General features: G+C 44.4%; 1 protein-coding gene across 1 annotated transcript in view; it reads right to left on the bottom strand.

Annotated features, from left to right (window-relative positions):
* Positions 1-22035, bottom strand: part of LOC125253213 (NLR family CARD domain-containing protein 3-like) — a 72486-nt gene that overhangs the window by 47894 nt on the left and 2557 nt on the right. The gene's annotated exons all lie outside the window — the stretch shown is intronic.

Below are 22035 nucleotides of genomic sequence, written 5' to 3'. Positions count from 1 at the left end.
GTCTTGAGATGAAGCTGCCGGCAGAGGGCGCCGGAGACGAAGTTGCCGGCTGACCCTGAGTCGAGGAGCGCAACCACTGTAAGGGAGATATCAGCGGCAGTAAGATTGACGACGGTGAGTGGTTTCATTTTCTGAATAGAAGGGATGATGGCACTCACCATGGGTCGAGGAGATCGTGTGGGGCACGCCGCAATCGCATGCCCGGGAGCGCCACAATACAAGCACAGGTTCAGGGTCAGCCGACGATGGCACTCAGAAGGGGTTAAACGAGAATTTTCTACATCCATAGGTTCGTTGGCTGGTCCTGGGGAGCTGACGGGTTCGGACCGGCAGAGGAGCATGTTGGGAAGAGACTGGTCCTGGTGCTTTTGGAGGCATGCCTGCATACGAGTGGCGCAGCGGATGGAAAGCTGGATGAACTTCTCAAGGCCGATGGAATCCTTGTATGCAGCGAGATGCAGCCGTACCCGAGGTTCCAATCCTTGACGATATGTGGTTATCAGAGCTTGTTCGTTCCATCCGCTAACAGCAGCAAGCGTCCTGAATTGCAAAGCATAATGATAAATAGACATAGACCCTTGTTTAAAACTGTAGAGTTTCTCACCAGCAGACGAATCTGTAATCGGCTTCCCGAACACCTCCCGGAAATGGGAAATAAACGCAGGATATGATTGCGTAACTGCACCGTGTTGTGACCAGATGGAATCGGCCCACTTTAATGCTTTGCCGCTTAACTGGGAGATGAGGAACGCTATTTTGGAAGTATCGCTCGGGTACAGGTGCGGCTGAAGGAATCCGCTGCAGTCCTCCGCCGATCCTGAGTAGGGCGCTGGTTTGGCCATGGGACTGGCGTACAACGGAGGTGAAGGAGAGCTGGCGGTGCTGACTGAGGTGCTCGCTGGTGCAGGTGAAGGAGAAGTGGCTGGAGATGGTGACGGTGGATTGGTGGTAAGTGTTCGCCGAAGCGCATCCACCAGGGCTTGGAAAGGGTCAGGCTGGCTCATACTGGGTCTGTGGTGTTGGTCCGGTCTTCTGTTACGGTACACAGGAGTCAGACACAGATGTAAACAGGTAATGGGAGTTTATTGACACCAGTTGAGCAGAATGCAGTAAGCAGGTAAGCAGAGCTGGAATAGTAGATGGATATATGAGTAGAATGGAGATAGTTACTGTCCTTTTCCTTTTCAGGTATGGAAGTCTGTGAACACGCTGGAGCTGGAGATCGCTGGAGACAGGTTGAGCACTCACACACAGGAGACGAGGAACACAGAGGGAAGGAGACACGCTGGAGACTGGTAGGTATGAAGCAGGGAGTCCTTGAGGTAAGCATTTACGTGAGTATCTGCAAACGAGACCGGACATGGAGTGCTGTGTGTGTGTGCTCTTTATAGTGCTGTTGATTAGTGCAATGATGAGGTGCAGGTGGCGGTGATCAGTACTCTGGTGATGGAGTGCGCTGTGATTGGTGGATGTTGGAACCTGACGTGTCTGTGACATATACTTTATTATTGACTATATTAATATATTATATACTACATAAACTATTTTTTATAGTGTATAACAAACTATTTACTGTTCTCACTTTCTTATATTTACTATTTGTATTGCACTGTAATACCATGTCATGTGCATTACCATAAAGCATCCATCAGTTATCTTTGTTTTTGTATGTTTTTGGAGTATCTATCTGTAAATATCTGTATTATTTTAGTGCTATACAAATACAGAAAGCAGTCTGTGTGATTTGTATTTGATGATTTTTCATTTTATCAATGGTGGTCAATTCTAAGCTCAAAAAAGCTAAAATTGTGTTAAAGACAGAAAATCATTTTTCCACAATAAGAAAACTTAATTTAATGTGAAAATTAAATTATATCTCAGTATGCGCGTTTTCACAATTCTTACGCAAGAATAAAGCAGCCAAATACATGACAAGCCTGAGCTTTGACTATTTCTTATTAAAATAAATATTTTATATGTCTAACTATAGAGATTTTAAGTAACTAGAACTTTTTGTACACCACGTACATTATAAACCACTGAAATCAGTTGATAAATGTAAACGTTATTTTTGTTTTTATCCAGAAAAAACGCAGCTCGTCCGTTTACTTGCGTTTGTTAACAGCGCAGTCTTGCCCCGCACAATATGGCGTATAGCAGCAACAGTCCAAAGCGGCCAATAGGGCGTCTAGTGTTTATTATATGTCTATGCTTCTAACGGCCGCTGCAGTGACGTGATGACTTTACCAGTCGGCGATTGGCTCTTATTTAGATGGCGGGACTTATTCTGCCATGTTGCGCGTTGCACTTTCTCAAAACTACGGTGACCGGGAGGGGACGTGTTCAGTTCACTTAGTTTTGTCGTGGCCACGACATATAAACTCGTGGGAACATGATAATAAGTCGTTCCCTCACCATATGATCTCGAGGCCATGACTTTACATCGCGTGGCCACGACATAAGGATGTCGTTACCTCGACAAAACGATCTTGTGGCCACGAGATCATATGGTGAGGGTACGAGATATTTTTCTCGTGGCCACGAGTTACATGTGTGAACAATCTGCGCTACCATAGCAACCTGGAACCATCAGAAATTGATAAGATTATAATAATCTTTATTTTTAATTAAGAAAAAGCGCGGAATTAAGAAGTGATTATTAACATGTTGCCTATTGTGTTGTGTGCGATGCAGCAGCATTCGAATGAAGTTTATCAATAAATATTAGAATATGCCGTGTACATTTTTATCACGTCCAACAGTCTTTATCCTTTCACTGATAAAGTGTTGTATAATTACAGTTGTATAATTGTAACCTTTGAGGTTACAATTATACAACAGGTCAAAAAACAAAACATAACATTTTAAACACAGTACTGTCAGTATTTACTCTATTTTGCAACGAAATAATAGTTCTAATGAAAACCACAGCAGGACTACAACATCTGTGTTTCGTGAACAATTCTGCGGCTTTGAATGAATTGTGAGAATCAATTATTCAATGATTCATTCACAGCCACTTGCTTCGTTACTGAATGAATGGCTCGAAGACTCACTCATAAAAACAGTGACTTGCTGCCACCTACTGGTGGTTTTAGTTTAATATTAAAAGTTTTACTTAGTTTTACCATCATTGCATATTTTTTTATTTAAAACATTATTTATTTTATAAAGTTATTCATTAAGGTGAAAAAAATGCACTGGAAAATCAATTTAGGGGGCAAATATTGTCCCTTAATGGTGAAGGTATGACCAGTCGAAGTGGAAGAGATGGGGTACGCAGAAGGATGGTTATCCCTTCAGGGGGTACTCCACGCTAAAAAGTTTGGGAACCACTGTGCACTGGCACATTTAGAGTGCACGCTTTTTTTGATTAAAACATTTGTAATGCACATATTCAAGATAAGGGGGTAAAAGTACATCTGCATTTTTCTTAAATATTTATACAATTTAATCAATATCACAGTTTATCTCTAAATATCAACGTGATTACAAATGTGGTATTGATTTTATACAACAGATTAAAAAACAACAGGTTAATATTTAGTGACTAACATTTTAGGTACAATATTGCCTATTTCTGCTCTATTTTGCCAACAAAAATATTTCCAAACAAAGCTGCAGAAGTCAGGACTGATTTGTCTGAGCAACACATGGTGGTGAATGAATGAATCGTTTGAAGAATGATTCAATGACTCACACTTTAAGCTTTGTTCCTGAAAGAATCAGCCGTTGAATCAATCGGCTGAAACTTTTTTTTTTGCATATGAACAATAACATAACAGGCCAACATAATTTAAATTATATATCTTCACAGACTGAGAAATAACAAATTGTAATACATAATGTCACAACAAAACAAAAGCATAAAAGAAAATTAAATTAACTACAAAAACACTGTAGGCATTTAATTCAAATTGGTAATAAGGTCATATTGATTAAACAAATCAAGTAATTTTCTGGCTTTATATGTTCTCATAATTTTTAAGGCATCAGTATATTGTTACGATACAGAAGGGGACGGAGACACAGATGGAATAGTTAATAAGTTTATTGAACAACCAGGAAACACGCCTGGAGACAGGTGAGTATCTTCGTTGGAGTCCGTAAGGTAAGCAGACAGGTAAGTCTATGTGTTAACGAGACCAGACAGTGACTGAGTGTGAGCTTGTGTCTTTTATGGTGCTGTTGATGATGGTGCTGATTGGTGTCAGGTGTGTGTTGTTAGTAGGCTACTACGGTGATGACATGCGCTGTGTCTGTGTGAGGGTAGAGCCTAGTGTGTCTGTGACATATATACAGTATTAACTCTTTTCTAAATATTTTAAACTGGGATGCAGTTTTCAAAATTTTGCATTTGTGAATAAAAATTTTTACTATCAAGGCCTGTACACACCGGGACGAATATCGCACGCGTTTATCATCAGCGTTTTTCGAGACGTTTTTTTGTGTTCACACCCAAGTGATTTTCACTGGCGATGTGCAGAGTGGACGTGCAAATTCACTCCCTGACAGTATGTGGCGCTTGTGCTTAACGGTAGTGCAAATAAATATATTTATGATATTAATAAAGTTAAAGAAGATACAAAAAAATGCAGATATAAAATGGCATACATTATATATATATTATATATATATATATATTAGTCAGAAACGATAGTGCAAATGAGTCACAATGACAGAAGTGCAAGTGAACGGTAGTGCAAATAAACATATTTATGAAATAGACATTCTCAGCTATATTTCTTGAATGTAAAAGAAAAAAAACAGTAAAAATACAGAAATAATACACATCAATTGGTGTGGCCAAGAACAGGCAGCACCCAAAGCGTGCGTCTCAATCAGCTCCCTAGTTCACTAGTCAGGGCATCAGGGAGTCGGCCACATCCATTTACACGGTATAGCCTACTGATACACGACCTAGGAAGCTAGTGAGTTGTTTGAGATGCAGGGATAGTTTGTAGGGGTCTTCCTCGTCTACTTACTTTCTCTTCGTCGTCTTGGTATCAATGTGTGCGTGCTCAGCAAGATCGTTTTGTGCTTGAGCGCCTTTTACTGTAACTTCAGCAGCTCCAGGCACGTGAACAAAAGCGCCACTCTAATTGGTCTGCCAGTTATTCAAACCAAAAAAATGAACCCGAGGTGTTTTTTAAAAAATTACACTTTTACGCCTCGTGTTTTTCACGTCTGTGTGCACACTCACATTGGCGCCCATTGTTTAGTAACGAGGCATTAAACGTTGGCGATAATCATCCGCGATATTAGTCCCGGTGAGTACAGGCCTTAAGACATAGACAGTCTGCATTTTTGTCCTCCAAATGTATACCAAATTTTATCATGTCCCAATTAACAGATGGAGGATGGAAGCATATGTTATTCTTTATCCAATTAAGGACCTCATTACAAAATGGATTAACCAAATTACATTGAAAATATAAATGTTCTACAGTTTCAATATCGTTATTAGAAATTTTCTAAGTATTTGATTCCACATTAAACCTTATTCTTAGAAATTCTTTGGCACACAGATTTGCACTATTCAACATCAGGAAAATCAGGCCCTTTCTAACAGAACATGCAACACAACATCTCGTCCAGGCTCTGGTCATTTCTAGGCTTGATTACTGCAATGCTCTTCTGGCTGGACTGCCATCATGCACAATCAAACCTCTACAAATGATTCAGAACGCTGCAGCACGTCTCGTCTTTAACGAGCCCAAAAGAGCCCACGTCACGCCTCTCTTCATCTCTCTACACTGGCTACCACTTGCTGCTCGGATCAAATTCAAGGCGTTGACACTTGCTTACAGAGCTACCACAGGCTCAGCACCCTCCTACTTCCACTCACTCTTACGAGTCTACACTCCTACCAGAAGCCTTCGATCTTCAAAGGAGCAAAGGCTTGTGGTACCGTCGCAGAGAGGCACGAAATCACTCTCCAGGACATTCTCATTCACTGTGCCTTGCTGGTGGAATGATCTTCCTGCCTTCATCCGGAATGCTGAATCCCTGGCAACATTCAAAAGACAGCTGAAAACGTCTCGGTTACGTATGTAACCCTCGTTCCCTGAAGGAGGGAACGGAGACGTACGTCAGTAGTGACCGACGAATTGGGATATCGCTTAGAGAGCCCTATCATCTTCGTGTAAACTAAAACAAGCCAATGGAATTGGCGTGCGATATTTGCATAATGCGCACCGCCCCCGACAGGTGTATATAAATAGGAAGCGGATGCAATCGCACTCTGTTTTTCGCTGAGGAGACAACTGGTGTCCGCACTACAGCGAGGGTACAGAAACTGTGGCGACGGGACGTACGTCTCCGTTCCCTCCTTCAGGGAACGAGGGTTACATACGTAACCGAGACGTTCCCTTTCAGTCGGTCACGTTCGACGTACGTCAGTAGTGACCGACGAATTGGGATCCCAACTAAAACGCCACAGTTACGAAACCCCTTCCAGTGCCCAGCGCAAGCTCAGCCGCCCATAGCACCGGCTGACGGTGAAGGGGGCGAGCTTACACCGAGAGAGTCTACTGCTGTCTAACCAATACCCACTAAAGTAAACTAGACTACACTGGGGAAGCGAACCCGAGAGGGACGCTGCGGAGACCACTACCTACCCAATGGGGGAGGAGTTTACGTGGGAATACACATATGGACTGGCCCGGGGGGCAGTACGCATATGGAGTCCCTGGGATGGCTCCACCTGGTTAGGGGGAGACTCATCTGACAGGTGACAGCAGAGCTGGCTCTGCTAAGGGAAAGACACGGACTCGGCCCGTAGGGAGTTTTAAACCGTGGAAAATACACATATGGGACCGCTCACGTAGAGGGGTCACGACATATGGGCCCCAGCCAACAGACAGCGTCAGCGACGGATGTAGGCCTGGCATCAGACACTCCGCAATGTCCGAGCCGAAGGGGGAGGCGGAGGAGCTCGACAGGGTTCGCCAAGCGGGGAACACGACTGGAGAGAAGTATGCACGTATCCGGCCAGTGGCGGGAATGGCATTGCAAGCCGACACTTAGAGTGGGTACAGCACGTCTACCGACTAGTGGATGCGAGTACACGTGAAGATACCGGCTCTACACGTAGGCTATAAAACCTAGCGAACGTGTTGGGTGTCGCCCAGCCCGCAGCTCTACAAATATCTGTCAGCGAGGCGCCATGAGCCAGCGCCCAGGAAGAGGCCACCCCTCTGGTGGAGTGGGCTCTCAACCCGAGCGGGCAAGGCACGCCCTGGGATTCATACGCCAAGGCGATGGCATCCACTATCCAGTGGGCCATCCTCTGCTTGGAGACAGCCTTTCCCTTCTGCTGGCCTCCGTAACAGATGAAGAGCTGATCTGAGGTCCTGAAGCTTCGCGTTCTATCCACGTAAACGCGCAGAGCGCGGACGGGACAGAGCAAAGCTAGGGCTGGGTCTGCCTCCTCCGAGGGCAGCGCTTGCAGGTTCACTACCTGATCTCTGAAGGGAGTGGTAGGAACCTTGGGCACGTATCCAGGCCGGGGTCTCAGAATAACGTGAGAATCACCGGGCCCGAATTCTAGGCACGTTTCGTCGACCGAAAATGCATGCAGATCCCCTACCCTCTTCAGGGAAGCCAATGCAACCAGAAGAACCGTCTTAAGAGACATTAGTTTCAGATCGACTGATTGCAAAGGCTCAAAGGGATGACCCCAGAGAGCTGTGAGAACCAGGGTCAAATCCCAAGAGGGTACGGAGGAAGGGCGAGGAGGATTTAATCTCCTCGCTCCCCTCAGGAATCTGACGATCAGATCGTGTTTCCCCAGGGACTTACCCTCAACTGCGTGGTGATGTGCGGCGATAGCGGCAACATACACCTTGAGGGTGGAGGGAGACAGCCTTCGCTCCAACCCATCTTGCAGAAAGGAAAGCACAGATCTGACCGAGCATGATCGGGGGTCCTCTCGGCGAGAGGCGCACCATTCGACGAACAGGTTCCACTTCAGCGCGTAGAGACTCCTAGTGGAAGGAGCTCTAGCGGAAGTGATGGTGTCTACGACCGCTTGCGGGAGATCACTCAGAACCTCCGCATCCCGTCCAGGGACCACACGTGGAGGTTCCACAGATCGGGACGCGGGTGCCACAGGGTGCCCCGTCTCTGAGTCAGGGGGTCCTTCCTCAGAGGAATCGGCCAGGGAGATGCTGTCGCGAGGAGAATGAGGTCTGAGAACCAGGTCCGAGTGGGCCAGTACGGAGCCACTAACAGAACCTGCTCCCCGTCCTCCCTGACCTTGCACATGAGTTGTGCGAGAAGGCTCACTGGGGGAGACGCATATTTGCGCAGACCCAGGGGCCAGCTGTGTGCCAGGGCATCCGTGCCGAGCGTGCCGCCGGTCAGGGAATAAAACCACTGGCAGTGGGCAGTTTCCGGGGAGGCAAACAGGTCTACCTGGGCCTCGCCGAAATGCTGCCAAATCAGCTGGACCGCCTGAGGGTGGAGCCGCCACTCGCCCGCAAGTGGAGGCTGCCGTGACAGCTCGTCGGCTGCACGGTTGAGCACACCTGAGACACGAGTGGCCCGAAGGGACCTCAGATCCTTCTGACTCCACAACAAGAGATGGCGGGCGAGTTGCGACATGCGACGGAAGCATAGACCACCTTGACGGTCGATGTACGCAACGGCCGCAGTGCTGTGTGAGCGGACTAGAACGTGCTTGCCTGACAACAGCTTCTTGAAGCGGGCCAGCGCAAGACGAACCGCTAGCAACTCGAGGCAATTGATATGCCAATGCAGCTGAGGCCCCGTCCAAAGACCTGTCACTGCATGCCCGTTGTACGTGGCCCCCTATCCCGTGGCAGAGGCATCTGTGGAGACCACAGCGTGCCTGGACACTCGTTCGAGGGGTACTCCGGCCCGCAGGAACGAAGGGTCCGACCACCGGACAAGGGTGCGACGGCAGCTCGGTGTCACGGGGACACGGAGCGTGCCGCACTGCCACGCCCATCTCGGGACCCGGCCGCGGAGCCAGTGTTGAAGCGGTCTCATATGAAGCAATCCGAGCGGCGTTACCGCGGCTGCAGATGCCATATGCCCCAGGAGCCTCTGAAAATCTTTCAGTGGAGCCGCTGTCCTGCACTTGAGCGAGCTCAGGCAGTTCAACACCGACTGGACGCGCGCCTCTGTGAGACGCGCAGTCCGTGCGACCGAGTCTAGCTCGAGACCGAGACAAGAGATCCTCTACCCGGGGGCGAGTTTGCTCTTGTCCCAGTTGACCTGAAGACCCAACCGGCTGGGAGCTACAACCATGTCGGGTAGGACTTTGTACTGACATGCCCGACCCTCGAACGCAGACCGACCTAGGAAGGGTCTGTGTCGAGGCAGAATCGAGGCATGAAAGCACGCGTCCTTCAGGTCCATTGCTGCAAACCAATCCTGGGGACGGTCCAGGATTGGCCGTAGCCCACCGCCCTTTCTCGGTACAATGAAGCAGGGGCTGTAGAACCCCGACTTCATATCGGCTGGAGGGACCGGCTCGATTGTATCCTTCGCCAGGAGGACAGCAATCTCCGCCCGGAGAACAGGTGCATTGTCCAACGACACCTGAGTGAAGTGGACAGCCCTGAAGACCGGGGGACGCCGGGCGAACTAAATCGCATAGCCGAGTCTGATAGTACGAATGAGCCAACTGGACAGGCTGGGGAGCGTGATCCACGCTTCCAGACACTGAGCCAGCGGGACCAAAGGCACCACAGACGCACCGGGGGTGGGGCAGCAAGGCAGAGAGGGACCCGACCCGGACGGCTTGGGGGCGGCCCGGAGTGGGGTCGGACTCTGCGAGGCAGCAGTGTGCATGGGAGACAGCGCACGGGGCACGGTCTGCACCAACACACTGCCACCTGCTGGCGAATGGGGAGGGAGCTGTCAGCGGCGAGGCGGAGCCTGGCACACTGGCAGACACCCCTTGTTGTGACCTGGAGTTTGAGGAAACTGCTCTTTTTGTGAAAAAGTGGGTACCGCTGGACTCCGGAGAGCCAGCGGCGGTGGACAGACAAACACAAATTCCCCCCGGCCCTCCTCCGGGGGTGGGAGAGATGGTGGAAAACTCTCCCGAAGAGCAAGATCCTTCCCCTCCAGGTTGCCCGTCTCAGTGCCGTGTCTTGCTCTTACGTTTACCACCGGGCTTAGCGGAGACGGGCTGGGCACCACGCCCGCGACCGGCACCCTGCTGTCTGGCTGGTGTAGGCTGCTGCTTTGCCGTCTTAGCAGGGGCGGAGGACGATGCAGGCGGGCGCCCTCGGCGACGAGCGGGCTGAGGCTGAGCCACGGGCGGCTGGGTGGAGGCAGCAGCGGACCGCCGTGGCATGACGTGACTGATAGCCTCAGCCTGCTTCTGTGCAGCGGAGAACTGTTGGGCGAAGCTCTCCACCGCGTCGCCGAATAGGCCGACCGGGGACACGGGGGAGTTCAGGAACCGCTGCTTGTCGGCATCCCGCATGTCCGCGAGGGTCAGCCAGAGGTGGCGCTGCTGGACTACCAAGGTAGACATCGCGTGACCAACAGCGCGTGCTGTCACCTTCGTTGCCCGGAGGGCAAGGTCAGTGGCAGCGCGCAGCTCCCCCAGCAGCTGTTGGTCAGGACCTTCCTGGGGCATCTCCGACAGCGCCTTTGCTTGGTGAACCTGCAAGAGGGCCATCGCGTGCAGGGCGGAGGCAGCCTGCCCACAGGAACTGTAAGCTTTCTCAGTCAGACCGGCTGAGAACTTACAGGCCCGGGACGGGAGACGCGGCTCACCACGCCAGCCGGTGGCTGTTGGACACAACTGCATCGCAACCGAGCGCTCGACTGGCGGGATCCTCGCGTACCCCCTGGCTACCCCGCCGTCCAGGGAGGTGAAGGCGGACGGGGGGCCAGGCCTGGTACGGGCACTATACGGTGTCTGCCAAGACCTGGTCACCTCATCATGCACCTCCGGGAAGAAAGGCATTGGGGCGGGACGCTGGGGCTGCCCAGCGCGACCCCCCCCAAGTACCAATCATCCAGCCGAGATGGGCCGGGACAGGGTGGAGGGTTCCACTCGAGCCCGACGCACAAGGCTTGCCCGAGAGAGCACAGCCGAGAGTTCGGGATCCGACTCGGCCACCGCTACCGTCCCGGAGGGCGGCAGCGCGTCCGGATCTTCCTCTCCCGAATTCTCAAACTCGCCTTCCGACGCAGCGACCGACATCTGATCCTCCGCCGGCGCACCGAAGGTAACGGCTGGACAGTCCGAAGAGGGCCCAGCGGAAACCAACGGGCGAAAGATGGGTTGCGGTGCTGGCGAGGGGGCAGGGGCCCGAGGAGCGTTTCCGCTCGGCGGGGGAGCCCTGACCGTTATCCTCAGGCCGCCCTCCCTATACAGCGCCGTACCGTCCTTCCGGTTCCCACCGGAAAAAACGGTCGTACGCGGCATAGGAGAGGGGACTCCCGCTTCCTGAGACTTCAGGAAGGAGAGCCTCGACCTCAGCACCGCGATGGTCATGTTCCCGCAATGGGAACATGAACCATCCACAAAAGCTGCCTCAGCGTGCTGAACGCCCAAACACGAGATGCAGCGATTGTGCCCATCAGCAGGGACCAGGGAACGACCGCACCCAGTAACGCACAGACGAAATGACATACTGTCAGGGTTCGTCTGTAAAGCTCTTTTAGAAGGGGAAGTCAACTCACTCGTGCTGAAGCACCCAGGGAGCGACGCGATGTGTCAGGTACACCACTCCCTGACACACCGAGGAACCGGCCCAAATCGCTCACACACACACTCTTTGTGTTGCCGTGAAAACAGCAGTTTTAGAGCTTATAGCTCAGCTCCTCGGACACTCGCGACCTCGCTGAACGTGCCCTCTTCACCAGCACTGAAGCTCGCTGTAATCCTCTTCTTGAGGCAATGTTTTAATTCAGAAAACAACGAAGCAGGAGTCTTCAAACAGGACACCAGTAAATGGCTCCGAAGCGAAAGACAGAGTGCGATTGCATCCGCTTCCTATTTATATACACCTGTCGGGGGCGGTGCGCATTATGCAAATATCGCACGCCAATTCCATTGGCTTGTTTTAGTTTACACGAAGATGATAGGGCTCTCTAAGCGATATCCCAATTCGTCGGTCACTACTGACGTACGTCGAACGTGACCGACTGAAAGGGAACTCATCTCTTTCGTGAGCACTTAACCTCATCTTAAAAAAAATAAAAAATAAATAAATTTCTTATACCTATCCTTTCACTTCCTCTCTATTGTAGCTTATGATACTCTGAGCACTGCCGATAACTTTTATTGTGAGCACTTCTCGTCTATTTGCCTCATCATGACGACTCGCTTGTTGTATTCCTCACTTGTAAGTCGTTTTGGATAAAAGCGTCTGCCAAATGAATAAATGTAAATGTATGTAAATGTGGATAAATGTCATACATAATTTTAAAGTGTATTACTTCATATTTGGGTAAAAGGGGAAAAGCAAGATATTTATTTCTGTATTCCTTTACCAATTTCTTACTTAGATGTAGAAAAATGTAATCTCTTCTTATACGACCAGGATAGTTAAAAGACAGTTTCTTATAATCTTATTAGTACACTTCTTATCAACAAATTTTATTTGGTCTAAATTTAGATTAAGACTATTCTGGGAATAAGCGTAGAATGTGTTAAAAAACCCTTTTAACATAATAACTATTGGTAAAGGAATACTTTTGATGACCTTTGTATAATCTTTTTTTTTACCATTAAAGTTAAATTTGATACAGAAATCATTATTATTCCAAAAACAGCCATTTTTGTCCATCATGTGCAGCACTGACCAAATACCTTTTGCCACCACTCCTCCATAATCAAAGATTTTCTCTGGGACAATATACAACGGTTATTCCATAAGGATACATTGTGTGGACTGAAATTATGTTTGAACAACATCTTCCAATAGAAGAGGACTTGTTTATGAAAAAAAATTTGAATACCTCCCCCTTTTTTAAAGAGACTGGATGGAATTGCAAACCAAAATGAATGCTCATTTTTGATAAAAGATTGGAGCCATTTAAGTTTAAGAACCCCATTCATGATATCAAAATCAATAGCCTTTAACCCATCATCCTTGTATACCTTTATCATTTTCCGAATATAGTGATACTTCTTTCTCCAAATGAAATCAAAATTCAATTTATTAATTGCATTTATTTTCCTATCAGAAATCAGCAATGAAGACCCTGGATAAGTTAACCTTGAAAGACTCTAATTTTGTTAATAATATTCTCCCGAATATTGTGATGTCCCTCAGTAACGAAAAGAATGGCTCTACAAACCCGATTGCAAAAAAGTTGGGACACTGTACAAATTGTCAATAAAAAAAGAATGCAATGATGTGGAAGTTTCAAATTTCAATATTTTATTCAGAATACAACATAGATGACATATCAAATGTTTAAACTGAGAAAATGTATCATTTTAAGGGAAAAATAAGTTGATTTTAAATTTCATGGCATCAACTCATCTCATAAAAGTTGGGACAAGGCCATGTTTATCACTGTGTGGCGTCCCCTCTTCTTTTTATAATAGTCTGCAAACGTCTGGGGACTGAGGAACAAGTTGCTCAAGTTTAGTAATAGGAATGTTGTCCCATTCTTGTCTAATACAGGCTTCTAGTTGCTCAACTGTCTTAGGTCTTCTTTGTCACATCTTCCTCTTCATGATGCACCAAATGTTTTCTATGGGTGAAAGATCTGGACTGCAGGCTGGCCATTTCAGTACCCTGATCCTTCTTCTACGCAGCCATGATGTTGTAATTGATGCAGTATGTGGTCTGGCATTGTCATGTTGGAAAATGCAAGGTCTTCCCTGAAAGAGACGTTGTCTGGATGGAAGCATATGTTGTTCTAGAACTTGGATATACCTTTCAGCATTGATGGTGCCTTTCCAGATGTGTAAGCTGCCCATTACACACGCACTCATGCAACCCCATACCATCAGAGATGCAGGCTTCTGAACTGAGCGCTGATAACAACTTGTCCTGTCCTTGTCCTCTTTAGTCCGGATGACATGGCGTCCCAGTTTTCCAAAAAGAACTTCAAATTTTGATTCGTCTGACCACAGAACAGTTTTCCACTTTGCCACAGTCCATTTTAAATGAGCCTTGGCCCAGAGAAAACGCCTGCGCTTCTGGATCATGTTTAGATATGGCTTCTTTTTTGACCTATAGAGTTATAGCCGGCAATGGCAAATGGCACAGTGGATTGTGTTCACCGACAATGTTTTCTTGAAGTATTCCTGAGCCCATGTTGTGATTTCCATTACAGTAGCATTCCTGTATGTGATGCAGTGCCGTCTAAAGGTGCGTTCACACTAGACGCGAATAAAGCGGTATGCACGAGTGATTTACATGTTAAGTCAATGCAAAGACGCGAATAGACATCCTGTGGCGCGATTCACGCGAATTGAGCGATTCTGGTATTTGACGTGCGATTTGCGCAAGTTGAAAAATCTGAACTTTGGCGTAAATTCGCGCCGCGTTAACTAATCAGGAGCTTGCTCTAGTAGTGACGTGACGTAGCAAGCTGAGGCAGAAATTCGAAACAACAATGGAGGACAAAATCATTGTCGCTGCACATCTTCATACGTTTATAGAAACAGAAATGAAAAGGATCGTGTTTGAACGAAAGTGAGTGAGGAGGTCGGACAATCTGATAAGTTGTAAAAAACTTTACTCAATTTGAGCTATATATACATACATATTAAGACTACAAGCTAACTAAAGACGACCAATTGAGCTTATTCGTTGTAATTTACAATTATTTCCCCACTGACAAGTTGTGTTTATTCAGAGGAAGTGTGCTGAAAGAAGTGGGAGAGTCTGGGATACATAAAGGAGCGGGAGAGCCCCCCTCATGACTCAAATTCACGTCTGTTGTGAAGGGATTTTCACGTGCGAATGAAGCGAATAAACTTAATATGTCCAAGCGTCCATCTTCGCACGAATAGCGCGTTTTATTTGCGCAAGTCGCGTCTGGTGTGAACGCAGCATAAGGGCCCGAAGATCACGGGCATCCAGTATGGTTTACTGACCTTGACCCTTACGCACAGAGATTGTTCCAGATTCTCTGAATCTTTGGATGATATTATGCACTCTAGATGATGATAACTTCAAACTCTTTGCAATTTTTCTCTGAGAAACACCTTTCTGATATTGCTCCACTATTTTTCGCTGCAGCATTGGGGGAATTTAATCTTGACTTCTGCCACTCTGAGAGGCTCTTTTTATACCCAATCATGTTGCCAATTGACCTAATAAGTTGCAAATTGGTCCTCCAGCTGTTCCTTATATGTACATTTAACTTTTCCAGCCTCTTATTGCTACCTGTCCCAACTTTTTTGGAATGTGTAGCTCTCGTGAAATCCAAAATCCAAAATCCAAAAAACATTTGGCATGACATTTTAAAATGTCTCACTTTCAACATATATGTTATCTATATTCTATTGTGAACAAAATATAAGTTTATGAGATTTGTAAATTATTGCATTCCTTTTTTATTCACAATTTGTACAGTGTCCCAACTTTTTTGGAATCGGGTTTGTACATTTTTCAATATTTCTATCAATATTTAACAATTCTAATCTATCTTCATCTTTTGAAATTATAATTCCTAAATACTTCACTGTCATGATCATGAGTTGGAGTGCCCTGTTTAGCCACTAGAGGGCACTCCAACATGGACTTTTGTCACCTGTTTAAACTTAATTTCCCATAATTCACCTCCTGGACTGATTATCCTTGTTTCATTGCACTCAGCTGTTTTGTGTTTGATCATTAGTTCTGTCTATTTAGTCTCAGTAGTTTCTGTCCTTGGTTGTGGTTTGTTGTATTTTATGTTACGTGCACTTTGTGTTTCCTGGCTTTTTGTTTTTGTGGACTGTGCTGTGGAGTTTGACCCTTACCTGTGTGATTATGCCTTTGGATTCAACAATAAATGCTGCGCTTGGATCCTAACATCTTGTTTGTGTGCTACCGTGACACTTCACCTCCTTTTTAATTGGAATATTATACAATGAGAGCAAGGGGAAGTCATGAATAGCCATCAGTTCACATTTTGTTTTTAACTGTAATCCTGATGCATTAGCAAAGTATTTTACCAAGTTAAGTGCTAGGATTATCTACATTTGTTTTTTTTTTAGGAAAAGAGTTATCATCAGCAAGTTGACTAATAATAATTTTGTGATCCATAAAGTTAATACCGAAATATTTTCATTCTTTCAAAGAATGGCTAACAATTCTGCAACCATAATAATCAACAGAGGTGAACTACCACAACCCTGTCTTATACCTCTGTTCACCTGAAATCTTGGGCTTGTTCCTTTAGGAAGAGCTACTGAACTATTTATGTCATTATACAACATTTTGATGATATTAATAAATTTAGGTCCAAAACCAAAATGATAAAGAGCCTGGAAAAGAAAAGGGTGTTCGACCATATCAAAGGCTTTAAAAAAATCCAGAAATAAAATAAATCCATTGTCTTTAATTAAATGAATATATTCTAAGATATCAAGCACCAAACAAATATTATGTATTGATCTGCTCTTAAGGAACCCAAACTGAGTCTCACTAATTATTTGTGGAAGTCCTACCTTTAGTCTAGCAGCTAATGCCCCAGTAAATATTTTATAATCAATATTGAGTGTAATAGGCCATAGATTTTCTAAAATTTTCTACAATTTTATCCTTTCCAGGCTTTGGGATCAAAACAATAAGACCCTGCTTCATTGTAATAAATTATTGTTATAATACAATCCTGTAGTGCTTCTAAAAGTAAATGTTTTAAATCTTCCCAAAAGAACTTATAGAAGTCTGTCGTTGTTACAACACAGAAGGGTCAGAGACAGGAATTCACAGATAGAGATGTTTATTGGTACCAGCAGAGGTAAACAGCAGTGCAGGCGAGTATGAATAGATGAATTGGTGATAACCGAAGTGCAGATGAGTGATACTGTCCTTTTGTGGTTGTAGAAGTGAAGATCTGGACATTGGAGACAGAGAACACTCACACACAGACTGGAAATCACACGAGGAGAACAGGAGACACATAAGTAGATCGCTAGGAGTCCTTGAGGTAAGCATACAGGTAAATTTAGATGGTAACGAGACCGGACAAAGTGATGGTGTGTGTGAGTGCTCTTTATACTGGTGGTGATGATGTGCTGATGAGGTGCAGGTGTCGGTGATCAGAACTCAGGAGATGGTGTGCGCTGTGATTGGTGGACAGTGGAGACTGGCGTGTCTGTGGGTGCTTCTCAATATCCCTCCTCGTTTCCTCACTTCTCCGTCCTCTATCCTATGACCCGGAAAACGATCAAGCTCAGCCATCTTGAAGGACATCTCAATTCTCTAATTGCACCATGAGGATCGAGGAGTGAGGAGGCTTTCTGAGGAGTCATGAGCGAGGATACACCGGTGCATCCTTTGCGGAAGTCTTTCTCATCGAGAAACCTGACGCAAGCATACATTCTCCTCCCTCCTCATATCTGTCACAATAATTTAAATGTATGCTTTAATGTATGCAGTTTAAATAAACTTTATACCTCATATATTTCAACAGGGCATCTTGCTTTATTAATATTTATTATAATTTTTTTAAATAACCAAACTTTAATAACATATGGATAGATCCCTGGAGTGCAGGTGATGACGCTTTGAAGTGACGCTAAAGGGAGCGAGGATATATCATTTCACTTGATTCAATTCCTCCATCCTCAAGTCTTTTCTTTGTGTCCTTCCCTCGCATCCTGAAGGGGTGGAGCTAAGACACGAGGAAAGGAAGCAAGGAGAGGAAACGAGGATGCACAAATAAGAATTGAGAAGCACCCCATGACAGTCGTCAGACCATCTGCTCCAGGAGATTTGCCCATTTTCAATCTAATTCTTGGATTATCAAGTCCAAATCACATAATTCTTTGAATGAGTTCTCAATTATAGGAATATGACTCTTCACCTTTTTAAAGAACTTATTAGCATTATCACTGGAATGAGATGATGCATATAAATTTGAATCAAACTGAAACACCTCATTTACAATAGTACTATTATCATAACATTCTTTCTGATTTATTAATAAACTGCCTACATCATTTCTCTCTTGACGTCTTTTTTCAAGATTACAAAAATATGAACTATTTTTCTCCCTCTCTTCCATCCATTTTGCCCTTGACCTCACATATGCACCTTTTGCCTTTCTTATATAAAGTTCATCCAATAAAGAATGTAAATTAATCATTTAATCCTTATCTTCATCTGTTAAAATAGATTTACAGCAGCACTTATTGATCTACTGAATTAGTTGAACTTCCTTCTCTTGACTCTTTTTCTTAAGATTAATCCCATAAGTTATTGAGTATTCTCTGAGTTTGTATTTTAAAAATTCCCATTTACTGCCACTAGACATACATTTCTTACCAATATCAGTTCTAATCTTATTTATATATTTTCCATAGTCTTCGTGATTCAATAGGTCAGAATTCAATTTCCAGTACCCCTTCGAACTGTGAGAGTCTTCCTTTGGTTATAATTTGAATCAATTAAACAATGGTCAGTTAACGGAGCACTAGAGATGGTACACTTACACACATAATTAGAAACAGCCTCAGTGCCAAGCCAGTAATCAATTCTTGACCTAGCATTTGCATTGGGTTTAATCCAAGAAAACTGTCTAATATCTGGGTTTTGTAGTCTCCAAATATCACTCAATTGGTTTGAGAAGCAAACATTTTGAATTATTTAATTGATTTGAGGGGCATTATATTTAGAGGGATGTCTGTCATGCCACTCATCTGGAGTCAAATTGAAATCTCCACCAATTAGAATAAACTCTGTGGCCTTCAAACCATTAATAATATTAGTAACTACAAAAAGCAACTCTTTATTTTGGATGTGACTATTATAACCCTACACATTTATCAAAAATTTTTTTTTTAATCTAAACTAAGAACTATTGCTAGCCAATGACCATCATCGTCTGCTTTATGAAAGATGATTTTACCAGGACATTTCTGAAAACAAACAGCGACCCCAGCAGATCGGTTCGAGCCATGACTAAAAAACATGTCATCACCCCACTGATTACACCAGAAAGGAACATCCGAAGCTTCCGAATGTGTTTCTTGAAGAAAAAAAATATTAACATTAACATTAGTTTATAACGAAAACATGAAAACTTTTCATTGATACTGAACTTTGAACTCAAGAATTTTGTTCTCACTAGACGAAACGGATAAGTAATGCACAGTCCCACATTATTTGTCGCCCAACTCAACTTTCATTTGAAAATCTCTGTTCAAACCCGTTAGTTTTCTGAAATACGCCTTCCATTTATGTATCCATAAGGCCCACGAAATCCAGCCGACTTCCCTTCTTTCCTGGATTGCTCAATTTTTGGCCACATCGCTCGTCTTGCCAGTCTATCTTCTCGTGTTAGGTCTTCTGTGAATCTGATTCCACCATTCTTGCTCACCAGTGAGTCTTTCGTTCCTTTCCACACCTCATCACTCACTCATCTATGAGCAAAGAGAATGTTTCTCTGGATCCGTTTACCTCTTTTCTTCCCACCCGATGCACAACATCCACCGCGTCACCCATGTTGGAAGCAAATTCAGGAGTAATTTTAACAAGAAGCTGGAGTACGTCATCCCTTATGTTTTCATCAGGCTTTTCTTTCATTCACACCTTTTCCCCGCCTGAGATTTTATCGGAGTGGGTGGATCCGAGTTACCTCTCTCTCTTTTGCTTGAGACATCGATGTCCATCGTGTAGCTGTGTAGTTCCATCTGAACTATAAACCAGCGACTTCAACAAGAATACGTTATCCACCTTGAGAGAACCAATACCGGGTATTTTGAACAGATAATTACAACCGATGAATGGAGCATAGAAGCATCAGTTATTAATTTATTCGGGACACATTAATGGAGCAGAATAAAGTCGACTGCTCAGTCCGCCATCTTGCCCGGAACCAGAAGCGAATCAGCTGAACCTAATGACTCACTCATTGACAGTGACTTGCTGCTACCTAGTGGTGGTTTTAATGTCACATTTAAAGTATCTTTTCATTTTTTAATAATTTCACAATATCAATATTCAGCATTTTATGTTTAAAACATTATTTATGCATTTGTAACTGCAGTTTAAATACATTTGTCAGCTCTAAAGTTCATCAAACAGTGTGTATAAATGCATATAAAAGCACTTTAGATTCAGTTTCTGTGTTTCCACTGCATTGCAAAGATTAATTTTGTAACAGCCCTAGTGTATCTTATTGTTCTAATTGAATTTATTGATTAAATGACACAAAAGATTTGTTAATTAATTTGACACAAAAGATCTGGGGTCTCATTTATAAAGCGTACGTACGCATAAAACGGGGATGGAAACGTGCGTACGCCAGTTCCCACGCAAAGGTTGTGATCTATAAAAACAAACTTGACGGGAGAATGTGCGCACCTTTAAGCAAACTTTGAGCCATGCGTACGCACATTCTGGAGACAAAAGTGATATGAATTGAGATAGTAGATGTGCTACTTTCGATCACTTTTCCAGTGACACGCTGCTTTAATGAAAGCGCTGGGAGCACAATAATTCCTCTTTAAACTAAACTGCAGATGTTATGACAAAATATTTTTTCGAGAATGACGATCAGTGATGCACACTTAACTTGGATATTATGGAAGACACTGCTGGATTCGGTGGTCGAACGGTTCGTTGTCCAGTTTGAATAGGTCCAATAATATCTTACTGTACAACCGCAGCTGCAGGAGGTGTTGATGTTGTGTGAAGGATCTTCAAATAATTACCATTTGAAGGATATAATTTGAGGAAAACGGTAAGATTTGCATGTTTTCTTTTTAAAATACTTTGTCAGTGACGCGCCGAGTCAGACAATTGTATTTACACTTCAATAAATAAGTAGGCCGATCTTTCCACTAAAAATAGCCTATAAACTTCCTAAAATATGTTCACTTTATCAGCAAAACTGCATAAATTTGATTCGAATTGTTTAAAACAAGTAAAATACTATTTGGCCAGTGGAAATGTATGAATCAACTCTATTCTAAAACCTTTATCTGAAGTAGCCTATTTTATACAATTTTGTTTTTAAGGATATATTTATTCTAAAACATAAAGAGGATATTGGATGATTTTTATCAGTGTAGTGTTTTGCACAAATGGCATTTATAGTCCATATCTAATATTTTTCAATGTCTTGTACCCTTGACGGTGTTAACCGTGGTCTCACGTGAATGGGAACATGCATGGAAATGATATGCAGATAAGGTTATGCAGAGTAATAGGCGTCATAAGCTCCATATATGGTGATTTCGGGGAGGAGACAGGGTGGAGATGCACGTACGCACAATCTTCCACTGACTTATAAAGGGATTTGTGCGCAGGTTCTGGCGTTACGCATGGTTTTATAAATCAGATTTTTTTCATGCTTATGCAGAATCTAGCTTTTGCACGTACGTACACTTTTAGTGTGAAATCTATGCAATGTTTTATAAATGAGGCCCCAGGCATACATTTAATTAGGTTAAAAAATAAAGGTAAAAATGGTAAAATTAAAAATCATTTTAAACTTATTGGAAAAGATCATTTCAGTCACTGCTGCAAACTAACCACTGCACAAAATTTGAAGAACATCAAAAACTTTAGGAGTCAGCTGCTCACGGGAAAAACCTGCCAAGGTACCAACACAATAACACACTCAGCAAAATATCGGCTAATTATCGTTATCGAGAAAATCCCAGAAAATATCAAGATTTAATTTGTTGTCAATATCGCACACCCCTAGTCCATTAGTTTGCTGTTAGCTATAAGAAATATGTAGACTATAGGACCCTATAGCAACGCATACGTACTGCAGACGGAGTGTGTGTGAAACAGGTGTAAGTACTCACGCTCTGTATGAGCAGCAGCTTTATGTGTTCCAGGTGTGTGTGCTGACTGCGCTCTGAACCGCTCTCAGAAACCATGAGCACGTATCGAATGCGCGCTGTTTCAC

This window comes from Megalobrama amblycephala, linkage group LG18 (assembly GCF_018812025.1).
Source record: "Megalobrama amblycephala isolate DHTTF-2021 linkage group LG18, ASM1881202v1, whole genome shotgun sequence".
Classification (NCBI taxonomy): domain Eukaryota; kingdom Metazoa; phylum Chordata; class Actinopteri; order Cypriniformes; family Xenocyprididae; genus Megalobrama; species Megalobrama amblycephala.
This window is presented reverse-complemented; position numbering and strand designations above follow the sequence as displayed.